A 23,431-nucleotide genomic window follows, 5' to 3' on the forward strand; every position below is an offset into this window, starting at 1 on the left:
TTCCAAAACACGAGAGGGTTTCTTTCAAACTAAAGGTTCTGTATTGGATGGAAATCAATTTATTCGAAGCAAAAAGCCCTCACTCAGCTGCCGGTGACATGCTTCATCATAGAACTATGCTCCTCGTCAGGCTGGCGCTGCAATGCCTGACGGGCCCCACAGGGGGGCTCTTTGCCGGAGATCTTTTGATAATAGTGAACAACCGGTCAAAAGTATTATAAGGATTGGTATAAGGGTAGTTAAAAATGCCTAGAGGTAAAAAATACTATTTATTCTGATACTAATACCTCTGACATGATTAAAAACGACATATGGGGATATAGTAAAATAATGTCTACACTCCCCAAATGACAAAAATTAATGTAATCACTAAATCTCACAATGGGGAATAGTGTAGGTAAACACAGTTTACCATGTTGCTTGTGCTCTTCTCGATAACCCTGCCCATTATGATATACCATTGCAAATGTTGTAACATTTTCATAGATACTTGTACCAAAATATTTTCTTATTTTATAAAACCCCTTATGGTGTTTAGACCACTGTAAATCAAACTAGTATTTTATTAAGGACTATTGAAAACATATCAGAACAAAACAGAGCAGAACTAGCAGAGCTGAGAATCTTGTAAAAGCAACCGACACTAAAGATGCATTAAAGCACATTTGTTAATTCCAACGCTTGCAAAGAACGCCAGTATATTATTAAGCTGTATATAAAACATATTATTATTAGTATTATTATTATAATGTGTCTGAGGATTTTGGTTGGATATGGTACACTCAATAAAAACCAACAATGTCACACTTTATTGCAGGTAATAGACCTTTGCATGGGTCTGTTATCTTCTACTGTATGTGTACTACAAAATATGCTCACTCTTGAAACATCCACTGTCCCAGAATTTTGATCTCATGAGACTTAAAGTCACAAAGTTGAGACTGTCACCACATTGCACTGTAGTACGCTTGCATGTATATAGCACTTCATATGCCTTATGAGGGGCTGAATTGCATTTACAAACAAGTAGCAAACTACATCCGGGAATAGTAATGGTCTTAGAGCGTGCATCTCCTGCACAGCCTAGATGGATGGTAAGCATGCAGATCCTACAGTTTAGAAGTGATCAACATTATTCAGTAAGTAGAACCCAATGGAGTGTGAACAAGTTCTTTGTGGTGTATACCCCTACTGATTATAGTAGTACGCAGCAGTGCAATCAATATGAATAGATAGTATGTAAACAGCCCTAGTTTATGGTCTGTGTTATGTGGCCAACGAATATCAAAGGGGCAAACCAAGTGAATGTGGATGCTAAAGGATGTGCTCTCGGGGTCAATCCTGACGTAGCAGAGGAGGAACCCCCTTATATGCTCTGATGAGTCTATGTGGGCTAGGGATGTATATGTTTGATTACTTCTCTTGGGCGTGACAAGTGTTGAAAAAATTCAAACACTTTTCATGCTCCCAATCTGGTACTTGTTCTAATGCAAATCACTCTTTACACCAAGTGGTGTTTATACAAATGAGGAAGAAAATGGAATACATTTTCTTTAGGTTGGTCTGTTAGGTCCACACAGATGTGAGGTATATTGACTCATAATATGAGTATCATAGAGTCTGAGGGCTAATGTAGGCGGTGACAGATAAGAATTCCAAGTTCAAATGTAAGGGCATTTATGGGTGATGTGGTAGACCAGGCAGCACTGCAAGCTGAACTTCACTCCAGTTGCAGATTTCACACTGAGTACCTGCAGTATACCAATACCTTTGAATTCAGATGATGTTAGGTCAGTTACATTGTATAGTAACGGTAGGGCATTTAGTTTAACTTGTATTCCAGTGGCATTTTTATAAATGCCTTGTTAGGCCCTGTTCAGAGACAATAATAAAAACAGATTCTACTGGGCCACAACTGTGCTTGTGGAGATTGTTTGCCACTGGTGTTTTGATCTCTGTCATAATATAGCTTTGAAAACTGGGCCAAATACATCCAGTACACAGTTGGCTCTCAGAGTGACAAAGGTGAGCAGCCAGAGGCTTTGCAAGATGGTAGTGTGGGGTAGCAAGAGCTGAGACCTCAACTGTGAGACAACAAACACACTAGCTGATTGTTCACCCAAGTGCTTATATTCCAATTAAAAGAAAGCATTTCAATCATCTCACAGCAACACAAAATATAACACAACTCACTTAGGCTAGTACTCTTGTTTCAAGTGAGACGGCATATCCTGTTAGTGCACTCACCTTGAAATTGGAGTTTCCTAGTTTCTACAACTCCTGGTGTACAGCATGGATGTGGGCATGGATTAGTAACAGGAGCAGATCACTAAAAAGCACACCAGTGGTTAGATACATCAAACTATACAGTCTTGCCAGCTTCAGGGCCAGGCACACTCCTTTCATCTTTCACATGGCAGGCAGGCTTTTAGGCTCTAGGTTGACCCTCATATCTTCCAGCAGAACACACAAACTTCGGGTGATGTCCCCTCAGCTCTGGGAGACTGTCATTCAGACAAGAGTTCTGGTCAAAGAGCATAACTTTGAGTGGTGAGCAGAGCACTCACTTTCTTTGTTATACAGAACATGGAACTCAAACACATTTTCAACAAAGTGCGGTTATATGTATCCCACTTTTATGCTCATTTTGCAGACAGGAAATTTGGATCAACCGTCTATGTTTTGTGTTGGCTCTCTTTTAAATATCATTTTCTGGGTGTTCCGCTGGCACAGTTTTAGTGTGAGGAAATGACTTTTACAGCAGGTATCAATGATGCTGGCTCTTAGAGGAGTCTTTAAAACAATGGAACAATGAAGTGTGATTCAGTCTTCCTGAATCATTAATCAGGGACAAACAAATGGACAAAGCCCTACCTAGAAACTTTCTCACCTAGAAACAAATGCAGCGTTCAGGAAGAAATATTCGGCAGCCCTTTGCTAACAAGGACCTCATTGAATTTCTAAAGACAACTCTGTGACTATCCTCACTCATGTCAGTGTCTGGACCTCCAAACCCCTGCCATGGGAGTACAGTTAAGAGACAGTTAATACGCTCCCGCAGTTGTGAGAAGCTACATCCACCATCCCTATTCTGCCATTCTAAACCAGAGGAAATCCAAAACAGATCACACTCAGACTCTCACCACACACAAAGTCTTACATTCATACATGCACTACACACCCACCACATGTACATGCACTCAGATACATGCACAATGTCAGCACAAAGATCTGGAATGTACATAGCAATAGAAGGTTACCTGAGAAGGCTCAGTAGGCCACATTCTCCTTGACAAAAAGAAGGTGAGCTCATGAAATGAATCACAAAAGACTAGTATGCTGCCACCATCATTTTATGTTACTTACCTTGTGCATGGACAGTAGTCCTATGCCCACTATGAAGACATGCATTGTGTGCCCCTTCATCTGATAACAGGTTCAAGAATTCACATTACCAGAAGCGAACCTAGTGCTCTGCACAGATGTTGGATAAGCTTTGTGCCGGTGCAACCAAAATATCAGGAAGCCAGTTTCACATGACCTCGGGCTCTGGGAAGGGTGCATGCCCATTTATATTGCAGTGGCTATACCCATTGCTTAATTTGAGTAAATAGTTGCAGGTAGGGCTCAACAGCAGTTATATTTAGAGTGACTGACATATTTTCCCATAACAGATTTGACCCAACACAGGAGACAGAAAAATATAAATTAAGAAAAGAAGGAGCAAAAACAATATGGAAAAAAAAGTGACAAAGGGAGCCCTCAGGAATTTAAAAGAATGTGCAAGAGTAAGATAAAGGGTAGGGTAGGCAGTGTCTGGTGGTGGACGAAAGAGGCATCCATTGGAATCAAGACTAGAAAGCTTTGGTATTCAGCACCTTCAACATTTTGGAGTGTAAGAGATGGGCTTCTGAGCAGAACTTTGGGCTCCGGTCCCTACTTTTAGAAAACATCAATCTCTGGATTGGAACGTCCCAACACACATGTGCTTTAAATACATCTTAAATTCAGATTTTCTTCTCAAAGTTGTGCTACAGGTTCTTGCAACCATATGTCTATAAGATATACATACAAAGTAACATTTCACTAATACATTTTAGCTTGTGTGATTCTTAACTCAATAAAGTAATGTAATAGCAGTATAGTTGATTGCATTTTATACTGTGCCATTTTTTATGCACACATTTGTCCATAAAACATGCTCACTTCATATCCAAACAATAAATGTCAGTAAAAAACACGCCTTCAACGAATCTGGTTTGTACTTATTCTTTGCAGATTAATGCCTTGTCCACTCTGGACTTTCCCTGACAGATAACATGCATGAATAGAATATCTTGGAGCAAATGCCTCAGGGCAAACCAGAGAGGCTTCATCTCCAAGCTTGGTCTCAGTAATGAAGAATAAATGAGCTGTTGAGTATATCAGGTCAAAGGCATTTTGGCAGCTCTTGTTCATGGAATTATATTGATTATTAATTAGCAAACCTGGCTTGGGGTGAAATCTGTAGGAGGGAGGAGCTGCAATAGGAAAGGGGCTGTTAGATGGTACAGAAGAGAGGGAGAATCTGCAAAGATGGCAACAAACAGAGAGAAAATTAATGCTAAAAATACACTTAGAGGTAAGTGGTAATTACGGAATGAAAGTTGTTGTGTGAGTGTTCCTCATCATCCGCGAAGAGGTTGAGTTAACTCTAAACCAGGTTAGTGGCTGCAGGTGGAGGTATAGAGTCTTTTGGGGGGGTATAAGGAGGGTTTGCATGTAGAATAGGGTTAGGTTGTTCAGAGCTGGGTGTTTGAAACAATGAAAATACGAAAGAGGAGGTGGTAATGTGGCACACCTGCCTCTTCCTTTTATGCTGGGTGTTGGCAGTTAGGTTATGTTTGGTGAAGTGTTAGATAGGATGACTGAAAGAACGCAATGAGTGCTATGCAGGTGCCTAATGTGCATTTTGCTGGTGTATGAAAGGGGGTAGAAGAAACATAATTGATAGGGCCAAAATTGACAGTGGGTTTTCATGTATTCATGCATAAGAGGATTCAGTATTTGATTAGATAGCACCATCAAAGGAGGTTGGGCTCGGGAAAAGAGAGTTGTAGAGGCTGAGAAGCTGAATGGAGACACACACATAATAATAGAGGTAGCACTGGGGGAGAGAAAAGGTGTTGGAAGATGAGGTGTTAGGAGAAGGCACAGTAGGGGAGTCAGAGAGAGTGGAAGTGCTACAGGAATAGGGTTGGGAAAAGGAAGTCAGGAGGCTGGAAGACTGTGAGGGGTACGGTAAGGGAGGCATTAGATAGAGAGTGGTAGGGGATAAGAGCTACAGAGGTTGCAGGTGGCACATGATAGTAGTAGGGTTAGAGAGGATGTTAAGTGTTGTGGAGGAATGACAGATAGACAGGGAACAAGATGGGTGTAGGATGATGAAGACAGGAGCTAGTGGATGAAGGTGAGGATTAAGCAGGAGCAGAGATGTAGGTAGGGAACAAGTGGAGAGGGCCAGCTGAGTGCAGGGAAAAAGTCAAGAGGAGAGATGGGTTTAGTGACAGTGGAATTGTTATGTTAGAGAGTTAACCATTACCATCCAGCTATTGTCTGTTACACTGAACCATGCATTTGTGCATGCAATGGGAGGTTTCCATCTCACATAAAGTGTGCCCCACTTTTGCCCATGGTTCTACATTTAGTGGAATTGACTATGTGTTCTTAGATCTGGACCTGTAGCTTTTTCCAGAGGATGTTGAAATTCTTATGCAGACAGACAGTTATCATAACGGATTGAGGCTCACAAAAGAAGGGTCTTTTTTTGGGGAACACTGAAGTCATAAGGGACAAGTCGAAAACCTGACTCTGACTTTAGCACCTTTTTGACTCCGTTTAATGATAACTCCTGTGATAATCTTCCATTACTTGACTGCCACATAGCCCTGTTTGGTTCTTTGAAACAGTATTGCACTAAGGTCTGTGAAGGAAAAAAAACATTTTCAACACAGTCCCCTAAGGGTACATTCAAGAAAGCCGTAAGGCAAAGGGTCAATTCATTAAGGTCATTAAAAGAGCTGTTCAAGAGGAAGTCCAGGCTGTCCAATTCAAATATAAAGGGACAAACTCGGATTCTAAACAATGTTGGGTGGATGACAACTGGGTAGCACTTGTTCAGGCATCCAGTAACAAGGAATCCAAGATCTTTTAGCATATTTTTGCTCACAGTTGCCCTAGATCTAATAGCCTTGTAGAGATAACAATTCAACCCTAACAATGGTAGATCTCTTTTCCATAATATATGCCCCATCTAGCCCACAGATGGGATATGAGGGGATAGCAGTCCTTGAGCAAGAAAATGTCACTGTAGTCAGTCCACTTCATTTCACACTCCAAGAAGGTCTCTGTGCTATACAGGTTATGCCCTCGGGTAAAGCACCAGGGCCTGATGGCATTCTATGATCAGCATTATTGATCATCTTCAGAATATTTTTGCCACCATATAATAGTTAAGTTACAGGACTGAATTGAAAAAGCTTCAATCCTCCCCCATCACAGGAGGAGTTCCAGGCAAAGTTGAGCACTATCGTCCAAACCTTCCGGTTTGGATCCAACAGTGGTAAAATATCTGAGGCAGGCAGGGGTTCATCTTTATCTGACTTTTATGGACCTCAGGATGGCCTTCGATTTAGTTCCTAGGTAGCACCTGTGCTCCACTCTAGCCAAAATGGGCATGGACTGCAACTTGTTGGATGTACTCATTATTCTATAATTACAGTATGTTGGAAAGTGGATTATTATTAGTAAGGGCAGGTAAGCACCAACACTTAACAATAGGCCACAAACCCCCATTATTTCCAGTCAATGTCTCTATAAATTAATCCTGGCTCAATCCTTGGTAGCTTGCCAACGAACAGTTAGGCTTAATTTAGGAGACAGGTGTGCAAAGCATTTAATATCAACAAAACAGTAAAAAAAAACACAAAACACAATAAAAAATCCAACACCAATTTGTAAACATAGATTATAAGTTTATCTTTAAAATGACACCTAAACGATAAAAATCCAATAAAGGGAACAAGAGAAATGAATTTTTCAAGATTATGGGCCCTATTTGTGGTTTGGCACATGGGAGAGTTTGTCTGACAATCGCCCAACAGGGTGGCTGCTGCCTATGCAGCGACCTCCCAGCTGGAGTTATTAGAGGTTTCTGCCTGCTGACCTAGCAGGAAACTCAAGTTTCCGACTGCTGGCCTAGCAGGAAACATGCTACAGCATTGTCTGCAACTCAAGCCGGCTGCAATGCTGTAGCCTGCAGGGTGCACCAGCACACTTGCAATGTTTATCGTGTACAAAGCACACAGTGAACATTGTGATGGTGCTGGCCAGGAGGGCCCTCTGCACCACTCTCCGCCAGCCTTTTCATGGCGGTGCTACCACCATGAAACTGCTGGTGGAGAAGAGGGTCGTAATCGCAGCACTGCCCTGGCAGATTAGGACCACCACCATCCTCCAGACCACCAGGCTCTGAGATCCTGTCAGAGCTGATGGATCCCTGGTGGTCCAACCACCAGGGGTGTAAAGTGGCGCTCGGACCGCCGCACTGCCGGAGATCCAGACCGCCACCGCGAGTGTGGCAGACTTTAGACCCTCACACTCCTAATCAGGCCCTGAATGTTGTCTGGCATCTAGAAATCAAAGTGCCAATCTGGACATTTGGTCGCACTCAACCTGAGCAAAGTCAAAAATTGAGGCCGACCGCAATGGAGCACTGCTCCGCTACACTGAGACGGAGGCCTCAGTTAAAGTTTTACCTTCACAGTTGTTTTTGTGAAGATGTTTCTTCAACTGGGACAAAGTCCCATGTTGAGGCTGACCTCACTGGAGCCCTCTTCAGACATGCATCGCGAGTGGCCTTGGTCAAGTTCTCATACGTTCAGACTTTTTCAGGTAGAAATCCTTTGTCCGGAACCAAGTCAAAAGTTGAAGCAGACTTCGCTGGACCACTCCTCGGATACGCTGCGCAGGCGGCCTCAGTCAAACTATTACCTTCAGACTTAGAAACTTTTCTGGAACTCTTTCCATGTAAACGTTATTTGAAATTGAACAGTGACAAGTTGTTGGATTTAATATAACTTTCAATGTGATACTAAACTTGCCATATTTAGCTCCTTCCTATAGAAAACAAGACTATTATTTTAAAATAAAGTCTCCCCATGTTAGCCTACGGAGCCCATTCGCTGTAATAGGGAAAACACATTTGGCTATGTTCTCTCACCAGGGATTATAAAACAACTTTTATAAAGTCCTTGCTTGTAGTTACACTGCATTCAACCCTGGGGACACTTAGGGCATACATTGGGGTGACTGATGTGTAAAAATAAGGTAACTTAGGACTTTGGAAGTACTTTTAATTCCAAAGTCGAATTTGAGGTTAACTAACTTAAAAGCAGCCCGCCAGGCAGGCCTGTTTTTAAAATGGCACTGAACAGCAGAGCAGTGCACCTATGGGTGAACTATCTATGCGGGGGGTTCCTAAACCTATATGCCCTAACATATACTATGGACGTATAGGTAGCTTGGTACAGCCAATTATAATTAACCCAATCAGCATATATCCTTTTTAATCAGATCACAAGACCTGGGACAGTTTATCAGTGCCCAGAGCACCATCAAAGTCGGAAAAGCACCAGTATGAGTGAAAAATGGGGGCAAAACGTGAGGGGGCTTCTGCAATCAGCACAGTAATCCCACAAAGAACTGCTCAATTTAGATGGGAATGAGTAGTAACCTGACAAAGTATTCTAGTGTAGTGGGTTGTGCGGCAAAAGTGTGTCCTTGCTCCAACACTCTTCTCATTATATATAAATAATGTGGTTGATTCATTGAGTGAATGCATATGTTTCCCCAAGGCTAGCTAGGTCCCTCATCCACACTTTACTTTTTGCAGATGATACTCTTTTGCTGTCCCGACCCCAATTGGATTTTAAACTTTTGAACAAATTTATAGATTTCTGTTAATCTTGTGACCTAGAGTTTAATACATCTAGAACAAAAATCATGATTTTTAATCTGCATAGAGCCTGCAGAGCCAGTTTTACAATGAATACAAATAGTAGACAAATATGACTGTCTACGGATTAGAATTGATAAACGCAGAATCTGGAATTCTCATGTCGCGTAGGCTCTCATTATTCTAATGAGACTACTGGATTTTGCGTGGCAGAATCACCCGCGTGTGGGAGACTAAGTCTAACCCACTGCGGGTGCCACCTGTCGCTCCAATCCGGGTTTTGCTCTAGCTAACTAGCAGTGCCTCATCTCGACCGAAGGATAGGGATGACTGGGCAGCTGAGAGCATGACATACTCGGTTTCTCAGGGAAGCTGTGGTCACTCAGGTCTCATCCGTTTCTCTCAGTTACATTTAGTCTCATATATAAAGGACAACCAGAGGCAGTATATGTTTCAATAATGATTTTAATAAAACAACTGCATCTTAGATAGCAAAGCGTGAGCTGCAATAACCAGGATGACACAACATGACAGTATTAAAATTGTGACGAGGAGAGTGAAGCATATAAATAACGCTTTCATATTGTCACTACGGTCAATATACTAACTCCTACCTAGACTATGACAGAGCACAGCATGTTAAGCTCTAATTCTGCCCTTCATGTTCCCCTGGGAAGACATCATCCCTATACCTGAGCAAAGGCCTGCGGTCTGCATTAGCATCTGTAGCGAAGCATTCGGCAATCAGCATACAGTGGTGGTTCTCTGGCTGGAATCTCCCACTAACGTGTAAGGGACAAGGAAGTGTTTTTATTACAACAGAGCTGATGTTCTGAGAAAATGTCCCTATGTAAGGATGTATGTTTTCTACAAATATTGGAGACTAAACTTCTACCACGTTCACCGGCAATGTACCGTGCTGTAGCTTCGAAAGAAGCACGGAGTGATCAAGAATGTCTTGTTTAAGAACAGAGTGCTGGCCTAGGCAAAAACAGTTAGATAAACAGAAAAGAAAACAAGACCATTAAAGTGGCTATTGTAACAATAATAAAATGAAGCTGAATAAAGTATATCTAGGTTAAGGTGCACAGCGGCTTAGCCTAGTGTGTTAAAATAACATGCATGGAGCTATAGCTAAAATGGCTACACAACACTCATATTGAAAAAATAGAATTGGTGCTGGTGCGCTCTGCCTCTGCAATTATTAAGTACATTAAAGCCACCACTCCTAAATCTACCTCCACAACAGTGGAGATATATAGGGCAAAAACTCAGGCTGCAGCACTCTACGTGGCAGAAGTTTGGAGGATTGCCAATCTCAGTGTCTTGGCGACTGAAATAAATATGTTACGAGTTCTCTCTTCACTCTGCCACAGAGTACCACCATTATACATCTTTTTTTTAACTCAGCGCTTAAAAGGTTGGGAGACCTGGCAATGCCAAGACTCTTTTTACACTGGGTTAGGCTGTGGTCCACTAGTGAGCTACACCACTGCAGGTTGGCAGTGGAAGCAGTTTTGAGCTCAAGCAATGCACATTTATTTCTCTGGTTCAAGTTTGTAAAACATAATTTTACTGACCTCGACCTAGGAGATTATTGGAATAATCCCACCTCAATTAAACCTGATGCTAAGAGTAGAGTTAAGACTGCATTTTGGGAGAGGAACAGCATTGAATATCATTGTAAGGTCAAATCAGGGAGTATGGTGGAGGTTTTCCTCGTCGATAAGCCATCCCCTGCAAAAGAGACATACTTAGATGACATCCAACCTCCTATAACCTGCACACTCTACATTAAATGTAGGTTGGGAACATTACTAGTCAATACGTTTATATGTAATTGGAAATCTCATCCATTAACAATGGCAGTATGGGGTTTGTTGTGCAACTAGGTCATTGGGGATGTCGCACATGTGCTATTCTTCTGCCTCCAATATCAAAGCATAGACTTTGCTCAAACCCTTGTGCAATAACATAGGAGAGACATTTTTGGGAGGACTATTAGATACTTCACACATATACAAGTCAAGGTATTGTCTTTGGAGTTAGTCAGTATCTACACGTTGTATGGTTGTTTAGGGAAAAGGCAGCAGTGATGTTTTAATATTCATTATTTTTAATATTTCTTTTCCTAATTTCATATTTCACAATTGTCCCAATTTTATTTTTTCTGAAATGAAAATGTGTTCCAGCTTAGAACACATTGAGATGTACAGATAATATAGGTAGTTCAGCCAATTTGTGTAATAGCTATATTATACTGCAAACTGCAGTTGTTCGCATAACCTGCATTTCCTTTCCTCATGTTTAAAATTTAAAGCCTCATGAAATCTATGAGTATCACTGTAGTAAGGTTTTATTTACAGAGAAGTTTTATATATTGCCTTTTTTAAAGTTAGACTACTGATAGTCAGAAATAGATTGATTTTTAGAAGGAGAGGTTAGGGTTTGACTGGGTGGGTTCTGTAACTATTTCCTCTGTTCTTCAGCATGACCATTGCTTCTTGTTGGTCTAGTTGAAGGCAAAACTGAATCGTTACATTTTTGGGATTCTCCTGTACTTCATATAATTGGATTAGGCTCTTTGGTTGATGTTTAGGGCTATTCAATACATAAAGATCTGCCTACATCTTTCACTAACATGTATGCATGCATCTATCTGTGTTTGTGTGTACCTATGTTATATTTGTATTCTGTAAACCTAGCCAAATGTCAGCAGAGGGCTCTTAAAGAATCATTTGTTGTTGCAATGGGCAGATATTGAGTGAAGGTCTCTGGTGTGGTAGTTATAAGCAGTCATTGTCTGCAGTTTCTTTGCCCCCATACATTTTGTGCCCAAGATTTTTCAAGGTGCAGATAGAGACATGTTATCGAGTGTTTGTTGGTGTCCCACTTATGGACTTAAACATTTTCTGGCTACCTTTTTATGAACTCTTAGAGCCTAGAAAAGCGTTTCTTGGGAAACCCCACACTTCACTGGTGCCAGACTCCTATCAATAACAAGCACTGGCAATGCCAAAAGGTATGGCTTTGAAAAGCTGCACTCTCACTGATGCGGCACTCACAAGGCAGAGTCATTTACCTCTGACATACTAGGAAAAGGACAATCAACAGTAAATGAAATTAGAAATGAAGCATAGTAGAGGGCTTGTAGGGGTGAATCTGATATCTCAGCTACTTCTGGCAAGTGCATTCAAGTGCTTTTTGCATCATTCAAAGATCTGTTTATTCACTTGTAACCTGTGGAGGAAGTCCAATCCTTCTCATTTAACAGAATGCCCTGAGGCTAAATATGATATTGAAGTAAGCCAAGCAAGAAAGCATTCCTTTCATCTAAAGAGGACAATCGAACTACCTGTATCACCAACATTCTGCCTTTATTCTGTTTTGAACAGCTTAAACAAAATACTTTGCTTTATAATTAGTGTGTCATACACCTTGCATACATGCATGCAGGCAGAAGGTGATGTCAGCACTGAGTCAGTACTACCAAAAGGATGTGAAAGGCATTAAAATATTAATGCATGGACATCTACATCTGACTCAAGGATATGTTGTGGGCTAGAAACAGAGCACAACAAAGAAATAAATCATACTAAATCAATGTCAAAATATTGATTGGTTTTTAAAAAGTAAAAATATTTTAAAGCAAACACAAGTGTGTGAAATTGGTGTGTTGGTTGACTTGAGTTTAAGCCCTGGTCAAGCACCAACCACAATTCTCTTCCGGGTAAGGCATAAGCAACCCCAAATTAACTTGTGCTCACCATCTCATAGCTTGGCACAAAGCAGTCAGGCTTACCTTGAAGGCAATTTGTATAGTGTTTGTGCAACACTTCAAGCAGCAACACAGTGAAAACACCACACAAAATGGATCCCACACCTGGTTGAGAAAATAACACTTAATTCAATACATAAAATAACACTAAAATGACAAAAAAGTAATCAGTAGAACTTGAGCTAGTAGTATAGGGCCTAGAAGCAGAAAGCAGCAACCAGGGCTTTCAGATTGTGCCAGACCGGGACGAAGTCAAAGGTTGGGGCTGACTGGGCTTGTGATGTGAAGGTTGGTGTTGGGGATGTGTTGCGCAGCTGAGGCGATGCATTGGTTCCGCTGAGCGATGAAACTGTGATGCAGAGCTTTGGCATCATCGTTGAGGCTGGAGTTGATGAGCGGCGGTTCTGAAGGCGATGCATCAAACACAAAATGCGGGATACTGCAGTGATGTGAGTCCAGGCAGCAGTGGCAAGTCATCGGTTTTACTCAGGGATGAGCCACTCAGTAAAGAGGATGCATCAGCTACCCTGGAAAGCATCTTAGGCATACGTCTAAGAGTCCACGACTGAGGTGGCAACACTTGGCAGGCAGACTCACAGAAGACAGAGTACAGGTGCAGTAGCAGGGTAGTTGGAAATCCTTTGTATTCCTGAGATTTCAGATCCAAAGGCCGTCAACTAGCTCTTGGAGTCACTCTGGGTTGAAGAAATGCAGGTCCAGTCCTTCTCATTCCCAGGTAAAAGGGCAGCAGGCAATAGGTGAGCACAGCAAAGCAGGAGTCCAGGTAAGTGCAGTCCAGCAGAGTGGCAGTCCTTCAGCAGCACAGCAGTCCTTCGTTCTGGCAGAGTATCCACAGGTCCAGGAGTGGTGTTGTCTGGTGTCCATCATTTATAGACAAGTGTGCCAAATTAAAAATGCCAATTGGGTATAAGCCAATGTTATCATGTTTTAAGTAGAGAAAACATACGCTTAAACACTGGTTAGCAGTGGTAAAGCCCCTAGGATCCTAAAGTCAACTAAAAAAAGATCAGCACAAAAGGGGAGAAAGAAGGCTAAAAATGTGTGGGGATGATCTCACAGAAAGGGCCATTTCAAACAAGGTGACAAATATTTACAGAATTGCAAATTGAAACCCACCTTTAGGAGTTTCACAGACTAACCTGGCTGACAATTACATACCTTAAAGAAATACCATAGGGAGCAACTTACCTTTTAAATGATCCCTTTATTTGTGAGCTATCATGGGTCAATTTGCACACCAGCAGGCTTTAACCTTAAAAACCAGCAAAGGTTTATCAGAAAATATGTGCATTTAACAATGTAAGCCTACAGGTTTGTTCAAGACTTTTAATATAAACTAAATAAGATACACCCTTTTACATAATATTAAATGATCAATAGGCCAAGCCTGTTGGCTTGTAAGTGAAATGAAAAGCCATGACTGTGTGATGTCTACCTACACCCATCAAATATTTTAGGAAGGCTCAAAACAGTCATTGACACACAGTTTATAGCTCTTGTCACAGGTATCAAGCATTTTCTGGTGGCTTACCAGAAAAGGGGCATAGGCAGTAACCCCCTTCTTATTGCATTTTCAGAGAGTTCAAATGTAAATCTGATTCCAATTGCATTTGTCACGTAGTTTTAAAAAGGCCTAGCCTAAAGTGTTTATATTTGAGTTGACGATATAAACCCCTTTCATGTTGCATTTGGCAGAGACTTCACCATATAAAACCACTTTCTGCTGTATTTGTGAGAATTCACTATGTAATAGTGCAGTGGTGTTTGTCATAGGCTCAAACACTCAAAAATATTAGATAGATTGACATGAACGTAAAATGACTCTGGATATTCCAAGATTTTACTGTGGTCAGAGCTAAAATGAGACCTACCTGTTGCATTTAATACAGCTCACAATCTAAGACATCCTACTATTGTATTTGTTACATAGTTCAAAAGGCAAAGCCTTTTCCTATTGTGCTTGTCATGGTGTTCACAATGTAAAACCCTTTCTGTTTTATTTTGACAGAAGCAAAACACCTTGCTATTGTCAGAGAACATGCAATGTAAAATCCCCTCCAATTCTATTTGATAAATCTGGTTCAGAAGATCACAGGACAGTTGAAAATTATCAGCCCCAACTACGTCAAATGGGGTCATTCACCTCTAATGTTTTGGTGCCCCTATACCCCAGACCTTCAAATGTGGAACCAGATCCCCATTTAAAACTTGTCTTCAAGGTTAACTCAGTGGAACAGTCCAAGGCTGACTCAAGGGCTGTGCAAAGGGCTACAGACTTAAACAACAAAAACATTAAACATTAACATTGAATAAATCATTAGCACAACCAGGCTTTACCTGTGAAACGGCAAAGGTTCTATATTGATCTAATGGAAAATATTAGGCATTTATCAATCAGATAGGTTAAATCCACAGGCTTTGTCAAGTCACTCACAATGTAAAATGAGAAACCCACTGCCTTTGTCACCACATTTACAAATCAAAGGAAGTTTAATAACTATCATGAACATAGGCATGAACAAGTGGTCTTGCTTGGACCTGCATTAATATGACCATTAACTCTTGTTCTAGAAACATCACACATTTTCCGTGGCCACACCTAAATAGGAATACAGATATTTAATGCCCTCCCTATTACATGTCAGAGACTTGATAGTATAAAACCCATTCCTCTCGTATTTGCCAAATAGTTTAAAATGCAAACTCCCTTTCTGTGGTGTCAGTCACAGAGTTCACAATCCAAACACCTTGTCCTCTCGCAATTATTAGAGTTTGCACCATAAAGCTCCTTCATGGTTCGATTGTTAGAGAGTTCACAATGTAAAGCAATACTGCTTAAGATGTTTGATAAAGTACATAATGTAAAATCCATTACTATTCTAAATGTCAGAGTTCAGAACGTAAAGCCACTTTGTATTTTCGTGACAAATGTTTCCATAAAGGCCTGTTGGATTTAACATATGCTTTTCACAAGAAATAATTCAAGACATCTGCTTTGTCAGAATGTCTTATAATAAACTGATCAGACCCACGCCATTTGACATAACATTTCTGAATGAGCAAATCTGGCCTACTGCTTGCCCACTGGCTTTCCACCATAACTAAATGAGTCCTACCGTATCAAGCACAATTTGTTCAATCTGTCTAATGCAAGTGCTCTTCTCAGTGCTGCATACAACTTCTACCAAATCAAATCCAGTAAGTAAGAAGAGCACTATGTGGGTGAAGCCAAAGTTTATCTTGCAGTGGTGCTTCCTGAAACTTTGTTTCCTTTGTCACATCCAGGCAGACAGCAGGGATGTCAGATCAGACCTAAAACTCAACACAAAAAACATCTATGGCAATTGCACATTTTGGTGCACAACTTTTAATTCAATGTTGCAAATTCAGTGTTTGCAGAACGTAGTTCAGTGAGACCAAAAACTTGAAAATGTAACTTAACTTTTTTAACGTGAGTTACTCTACAAAATCTAATAAAGGGGAATTTGCATTGATTTTGGGCGGGGTTTCTTACAAATAATGCACAATAAGCCACAGTCTAGGGTATAAAACACACAATTGCCATATCTCAATGAAAAAACGTCGAATGAAAACACACTAAGCACATTTCTAATCTCTTCTAACACAAACATATTTTTACCCACAATTGGTAATTACATAGAAAGTCACGGTCGTGTTTTCATATATTTAAGTGCTGTTTAGAACCTAATTATTGGAATTCAATCCGAGGTCAATCCGGGGTAAACATTTTTAAAGATGAGTGCCACCTGGTATAATACACAACCACCTTTTTACAGTCCTCATACATTATGATTACGTCTATGAATTCCTGCAGTGAGTGCCATTTAAAGTCATATCTCTAATGTCTTCACCTTCCAGCTATAAATGCTGTTCCATCATTAAACAAATGCTACACATGTTAAGCTATGTAATACTTTTTGGTACACATGCATCTTTTTGCATTTGCTAACATGCTAATAGGGAGCTTTCTTGCTGCTTTTCTGTTGCCAACATTCCTGCGTTCTCGCGCCATTTTGCTGTCGCATTTTTCCCCCTTCGCAATGGCATTATTTGTCCTTCGAACTGTCTATGAAGTAGGGTGGCCCAGGCTTCGGTAGATAAACGGTTGCCTTCAGGTGTTTACCTTTTCCTGGTAGACATATTTCATGGAAACTGCAGGAAATGTTTCTCCTTTTACTGTATGTCATTGTCAAATTTGATGTGTGTGTGCAGGTCAGATTATATAATGTTTAATAAAAAGGTATACAAGGGAAAAACAGTGTGCCTAATTTGCCAATTCTAACGCACATTAGAACACACTGCAATGTAAACAGATTTCAAAAATCATTTTAGCGCGCGCGGCAGGGACAAATGACAAAATGAAAAGCATTCACCTCACATTTAGTTTTTACCATCACCGTAGAGAAAATTGATTTTCTCTCAAAAACACTCACTACACGAGCACTCAACCAATCTCTTGAGACACGTACTCAGTATTAAAATTGAAAATAATTTTACCCTTCGATCTCCTAAATTTCACGATGCTGAGTAAACCGCTTTGCGTCTGATGCAGTAATCAGTGTTCCATTACAATCTGAATGTGTTTTAACTTGATCATTAATTTAAGAGGGGAAGAGTTGCTGGAGTTTGATGATAGCCATGGCAACCCAGATCAAGCTCTCCCATCCCCTTCGGTAGGAAGAATCTAAATTATACAAATAGTACAGGGAGTCGTTTGTACTTAAACAACCACTTAACGTATTCCAGCTCTTAAAGTAAAAACGTAAAGTTTCCGCAATTCAGTCATCTATTCTATTCCATTAACATGTAGTGCACACCAGATACGTTAATGTTATATTTTCAGCATACTCACGAACGGATCGAAATCAGCTCTTGACTTTTTTAGTCCTTTAACGTGTTCTATGCCATGTATAGTGACTGGACGACCTCTACACAAAGCCCCCACTATGCACAACATCAATTACCTTGGGTCAAACTCCGCAAATCGTAATTATAAATCTTGCGCCGAAATCACTGGGACTACAAACTCCTGACCCTATTATTCTAGGCCCAGAGACACCTGCCTTGTCTGTGCTGTTGCAGGAGCAAGGGCTGCGGGCATCAGTACATCCACCTCTCGTCGCCCCTTGCAGTAGCATGCAAAGCAGACAATGCTCCCCCGAACATGCACAAGCATGCCCTGCAACTGCTTCTTCAGCTCACATGCCAAACCCACCGGCCCTTCTGCTTATAAACAGCCTGCTGCCAGCATCTCAGGGAGGAGCAGTTATTCCCCATCCCAGAGAAACATCTCAAACTAGCCAGAATATGTTCCAGAAGAACCAGCCAGAATCAGCTTCTGGTCCCTGGACACTGCCTGATCCAGAACTGGCCTAAAACTTGCTTTGTCACTTGTCCCTGTGAAGCCGGAATAGAAATGCTTGGCTGGAAAAGTTAACAACTCTGGCTGTGATCCCACAAAGATGGCTGTTAACTTCTGACAACTTAGCAAGGATAGGCAACATGGGAATGGACAGGAAAAACAGGAAAAACAAATGGTAGTTTATAGCACTACATTTAACTTGGAGATGCCTGGGAGAGGTTTCCCTGTTCATTGATAGGACCCTCTCAGACAGCCAGGCTCAGCCACAGTAGGCATAAGAGTCAGTTTTCATCAAGTCACATGGGAGGAGAGCACATTAAATAAGGCTGTCACTAAGGAGCTGAAGACAGGCCTGTATGGTGGCCTGTGGGATGCCATGTGACAATTTGAACCAGGCTCTAACTGTAACAAGCGTTTGCAATGCAATAGGTTTTGAATTTGCAAGAGTTAGAGCTATTGACGTAAATGACAATGTTTTTTATTTATGTGTTTTGATTTGGAGTGTGGGGGATATATGTGGTGTGTAGTGGAAATTTGTGGCTTGTATTTTAATTGTTACTTGTGGGATTGTGTTGTATGGAGTGTATTTGTGTAGTGGAATTATGTGGCATGGTGAACATAAATGGGTGAGAGCTGCATAGATTAGATAAAAAAGGGAAAACAGTGAGGGATAGGTAGGGTATTTAGGAACTAGTGAATGAATATATATATGTATGTTTAGTCAGGTACAGTATGTGTATTGATATTTGTGGTGGATGCACACACATACGCAATCTCACATAACATGTGTGTGCACCCTTTGCAATGCATGCTCACATGCTTATGAAAATATGTCTATACATGTTATACAAATGTATGTGTACAGACATATGTGCCTATTCTGTACGTACATATGTGAGCACATGCATATGCATTTCTATATATAATGCAATCAATGATAGTGCCTACTCCAGCACAGACAGACATGCGCGCACATTTTAAGAAACATCGGTGTGTGTGTGTATATATACACATTTAGCTGTATACATATTTCTCGAAACTCAGTATAAACGGGTTTGTGTTTCCTGCTCTTGGTGATTGGCAAGTGACAGCAAATTAAGTAAGAAGAACTTTAATATGAATATATGTCGCAAATAGCTAGACAAACCAAGTGAATGCGGACGTGTTTTAATTGCAGTGTTCTCACCCGTCTGGTGACACCATAATATGAAGCCAGGTTGAAATGTATTATTTTCTTCAATACTAGACTGGGTGACACTTTGCTGTTGTATGCTACAAATGTGTGTTGCAAGTTGCTCGTCCTAAATCTGTCAACGAGAAACCATGCACTGCCATGGCAGAGGATGGACGCGCAGTAAATAGGCGCCAACAATGTAACCTTTACCGTACACAACGTAAGGGTAATTAAAACAGAAGTTCCATGTCGACACCTTACAGAAGTGAGTGAAATTATCCACTTTTAGCACACATTGCATTTAATCCCATATGTGCCCAGCTAGTCTGATAAATGCTCGTGGCCTTGGACATGTGCCAACACAGTTTACTGCTGTCATAAGTCAAAGGAAGTGAAGTGTTCTCCAAACTGACAATATGCCTTGGGTTCGATGGACATGCACTTAGGGCACTGTTTGCCGAGGTGGAAGAAAGCTCCAGCCGCTTCCCAGAATGAACTGATGATTATAAAACACGTTGCATAAGAATGCGCCAGGGCTAGCATACTGAGTCAGTCACACTTAAGGCAGAGGCCTGGGACAAAGCAGCACAAAATCAGTGGGTCCAACTCTCAATGGTAAGGCCTCAAAAGCAGAGCCTCCCAAATGAGGTACTTCTCAGCTCTACACTAGACTTCAAAGCCCGTGTTTATCCTGCACCGCAGTACAGTGGCATACAGAAATCACAATGACTGGGTGGATGTGAGCCTCACAAACCATCGGCAACTGGCTGCTAGGCGACAGCACAAGCACTGTCTAGGCTCTATCTAAAAAGGGAGGAGAAATCATTGATCTGCTTTATAGCCAACGGTAACCATGACAACATCATAAAATGTTTGACTTTGTGTAGACAACAGTAGATAATACAGACATATTAGTTTAAACAATATTTTATAAAACAGCAATAGATATAGATATATATCATTCACAAAAGTTATGTGTTGGAAAGTGGATTATTGGCAAGGGCAGGTAAGTACCTACACGTAGCAATAGGCCACTAACCCCCACTAGGTCCAGTTAGGTCTCAATAAATTAACCCCAACTTAACCCTTGGTAGCTTTGCAACATGGCTCACAAAACAATCATAAAATAAAGAAACAGTTTAATGTTTAATATATAGTTTAAAGTTTAAAATATTTTTATTTAGACACCAAAATTAATAAAATCGAATAGGAGAAACCGTAGATATGAATTTTTAAAAGAATTAATGTTTTTTAGCACATAGATACTAAAAGCGCCACTTGGGTATCTAGTCGTACCTCGACCGGGGCACAGTCAAAGTTAAGGCTGACCACGATGAAGCCCTGCTCAGATACAGCAAGTGGGAGGCCTTGGTCAAAGGTTTACCTTCGGACTTAATCTTTTTCTTGAAGATTTTCTTCAGTGGAACAAAGTCATCTATCCGATCCAACCTTCCTGGAGCCCTCTTAGGATATGCGTTGCAGGAGACCACGATGAAGGATTTTACCTTCTGACTTAGATGATTTTTCAGGTCAGAGATCTTCGACCGGGCCAAAGCTGAAGCTTGATCCAAAGTTCCTTGAGCCCTCCTCGGATAAGCTGTGCAGCAAGTCCCAGTCAACTTCTTATGTTCGCACTTTTTTGGAGCTTTTCCCTTCTGACAGGGATTGACCCTCCATGGCAAGCCGATTTCTATGTGAAGTCATTGGATCACCTTTCCAGGAGCCCTCAGTGAAATCCTGGAAGTCTGTGGCTCTGGAGCTTTTTAACAGGACAAACCTGCAAATCAGGCCGAGTCGTAGTTGAGGTAAGCCAGCTTGACTCACCACAATGCTTTAAGTGCACAGTCCCTTTAGAGCTTTTTACCAAAAGTTTTCCAATATTCTTGAAACTTCTGGATCGTCTTCCAGAAGGCCTTTGAAGGTCCTTTAGGAGCCCACAGCTCACCCCAAGTTTCCAGAAGCTCTGAGATGCTCCTTGAGAGCTAGGACTGCAAGTCCCAGAATGCACCTGGTTCAAACCCAAAAATGACCACTAGCCACTGGCCAGCCCCTTCAGGTTTTGATGCAGGGGACTCTGGTTGGCTATTTTACACCTGTAGCAAAGAGGTAGTCCATCCTTGAACCAGTTGAAGACAGGCAAAATCTTTTTAGTGGTGAAACCCAAGTGTGCAGCTGATGCAGCCCTTCAGAGTGCAGTATTCAGGAGCAGTTCAGGGGTCTGTCACTGTTCCTTGCAGGGATCTGAGGTGTGGGATGGCTCTACCAAAAGCATCCATGGTACTGTGATGAAAAAGCAGAGATATGGGTGCAAATGTCCAATCACAGGCAGGCCACCACCCCCTTGGATGTCCACTTCCTGGGAAGTGTGGCAAAAATCTATTCCAGGGAGCAACATTCTTCAAATTTCCAAAATGACAGAAAATGGAATTGGGAGGTTAGGTTTGGCTGAGCCCACCCACTGATGTGGCTAAAAATCCTTAACATACCCTTTTCCTGCCCTCTCCTAATCCAATCAAGAGGAAACCTGGTTGTCTGAGTTTGTAGGAATTGGGGAGGTCCTGAACTGCTCCAAATGTCCTTCTCTCCTTTGAAGACCTGTTTGAATACTCTTCCCCCCATCCTGTTTCACCATCTGCTGAGGCAGATCGCCTCCCCCAGGCACATCCTTTGTCTTCTACCTATGCCACTTCACACTTCATCAAGGCAGCCTGGCCAGACTGCCAGAGGCTAGCCAATTAGCGAAGGGCACTACACAGCTGAAGTTGGTAACTTTCAGGTAGAGTTTTAAACTTCTTTCCCTAGTTAAATAAAATTCAACAATGGCAAGTTGCTGCTTTTATTATAGCAATCAGTTTGATACCAAACTTGAAATATCTATAGGATTTTTATTATTAACATAACATCTCTCCATTCACCAGTGTTTATAAAAAAAAATTTATAAGGTCCCTGCTTATAACAACCAGCCCTAGGGGCACACCTTAGGGGTGACATATGTAAAAATAAGGTTGTTTAAAAATTTGGAAGTACTTTTAATTCCAAAGTCAAATTTACATGTACCTTTAGTTTAAAAGCAGCCAACAAGGCAGGCCTGCCTTTAAAACGACACTGGGCATCTCAGCAGTGCACCTGTGGGTGCACCACCTATGCAGGGGTCACTAAACCTACATGCCCTATTGTATACTAGGGGCATATATAAGTAGGGTGATACTGCCAATTATAATTAGCCTAATTTGCATATCCACTTTACACAGACCACTGGCCCTGGGACTAGTAAGCAGAACCCAGGGCACAGTCAAGAGACAGTAACCACCAATATATGTCCAAAATGTTTGGGGATGACCAGGGCAAAAGGAGGACTTTTGTATACTGCCCCCAGATGAAAGGTGATGGGTATTAGCCTACCCTGTAGTCTTCATCAGCTAAGTGGAAAAACCTGGAAAGGTCATCTACTTTGGCACAGGCACTCCCAGGTTTACATTCCACTGTGAAGTCCATCCCCTGTAGGAAAATGGACCACCTTAAGAGCTTTGGGTTCTCCCCCCCATTTGCATCAGCCATCTGAGAGACCTGTGGTCAGTCTGAACACAGAAGTGAGTGCCACACAGGTATGGCCTCAACCTCTTCAAGGACCAGACCACAGCAAAGGCCTGCCTTTCAATGGTACTCCATCTCTTCTCTCTGGGGAATAGTCGCCTGCTGATGAAGGCAACTGGCTGATCCTGGACTTCATCATTGACATGTGCTAACACTGCCCCAATCCCTTCCTCTGAAGCATCTGTTTGCACTATAAACTCTTTGCTGTAGTAAGGGGCCAGTAACGCTAAACAGTAACCAAAAGCTTTCTGACACTCCAAATTACCTACTTGGCCTGTTTCTTTGAGGTGACTTCTGTCAGAGGGGCCACTATGGCGCCATAATTCTAAACAAACATCTTGTAGTACCCAGTCAGGACAATAAATTGTCCTGCCTGAGTCTGGGTTTGGGAGCCTCCTAATGCAGGATAGTCAAGATCTTAGGCTGGAGAGGCTATACATGGCCTCCACCAACGAGGTGGCCCAGGTACACTACTGAACTCTGCCA

The sequence above is a fragment of the Pleurodeles waltl genome, chromosome 2_1, assembly GCF_031143425.1.
Source record: "Pleurodeles waltl isolate 20211129_DDA chromosome 2_1, aPleWal1.hap1.20221129, whole genome shotgun sequence".
Taxonomy (NCBI): domain Eukaryota; kingdom Metazoa; phylum Chordata; class Amphibia; order Caudata; family Salamandridae; genus Pleurodeles; species Pleurodeles waltl.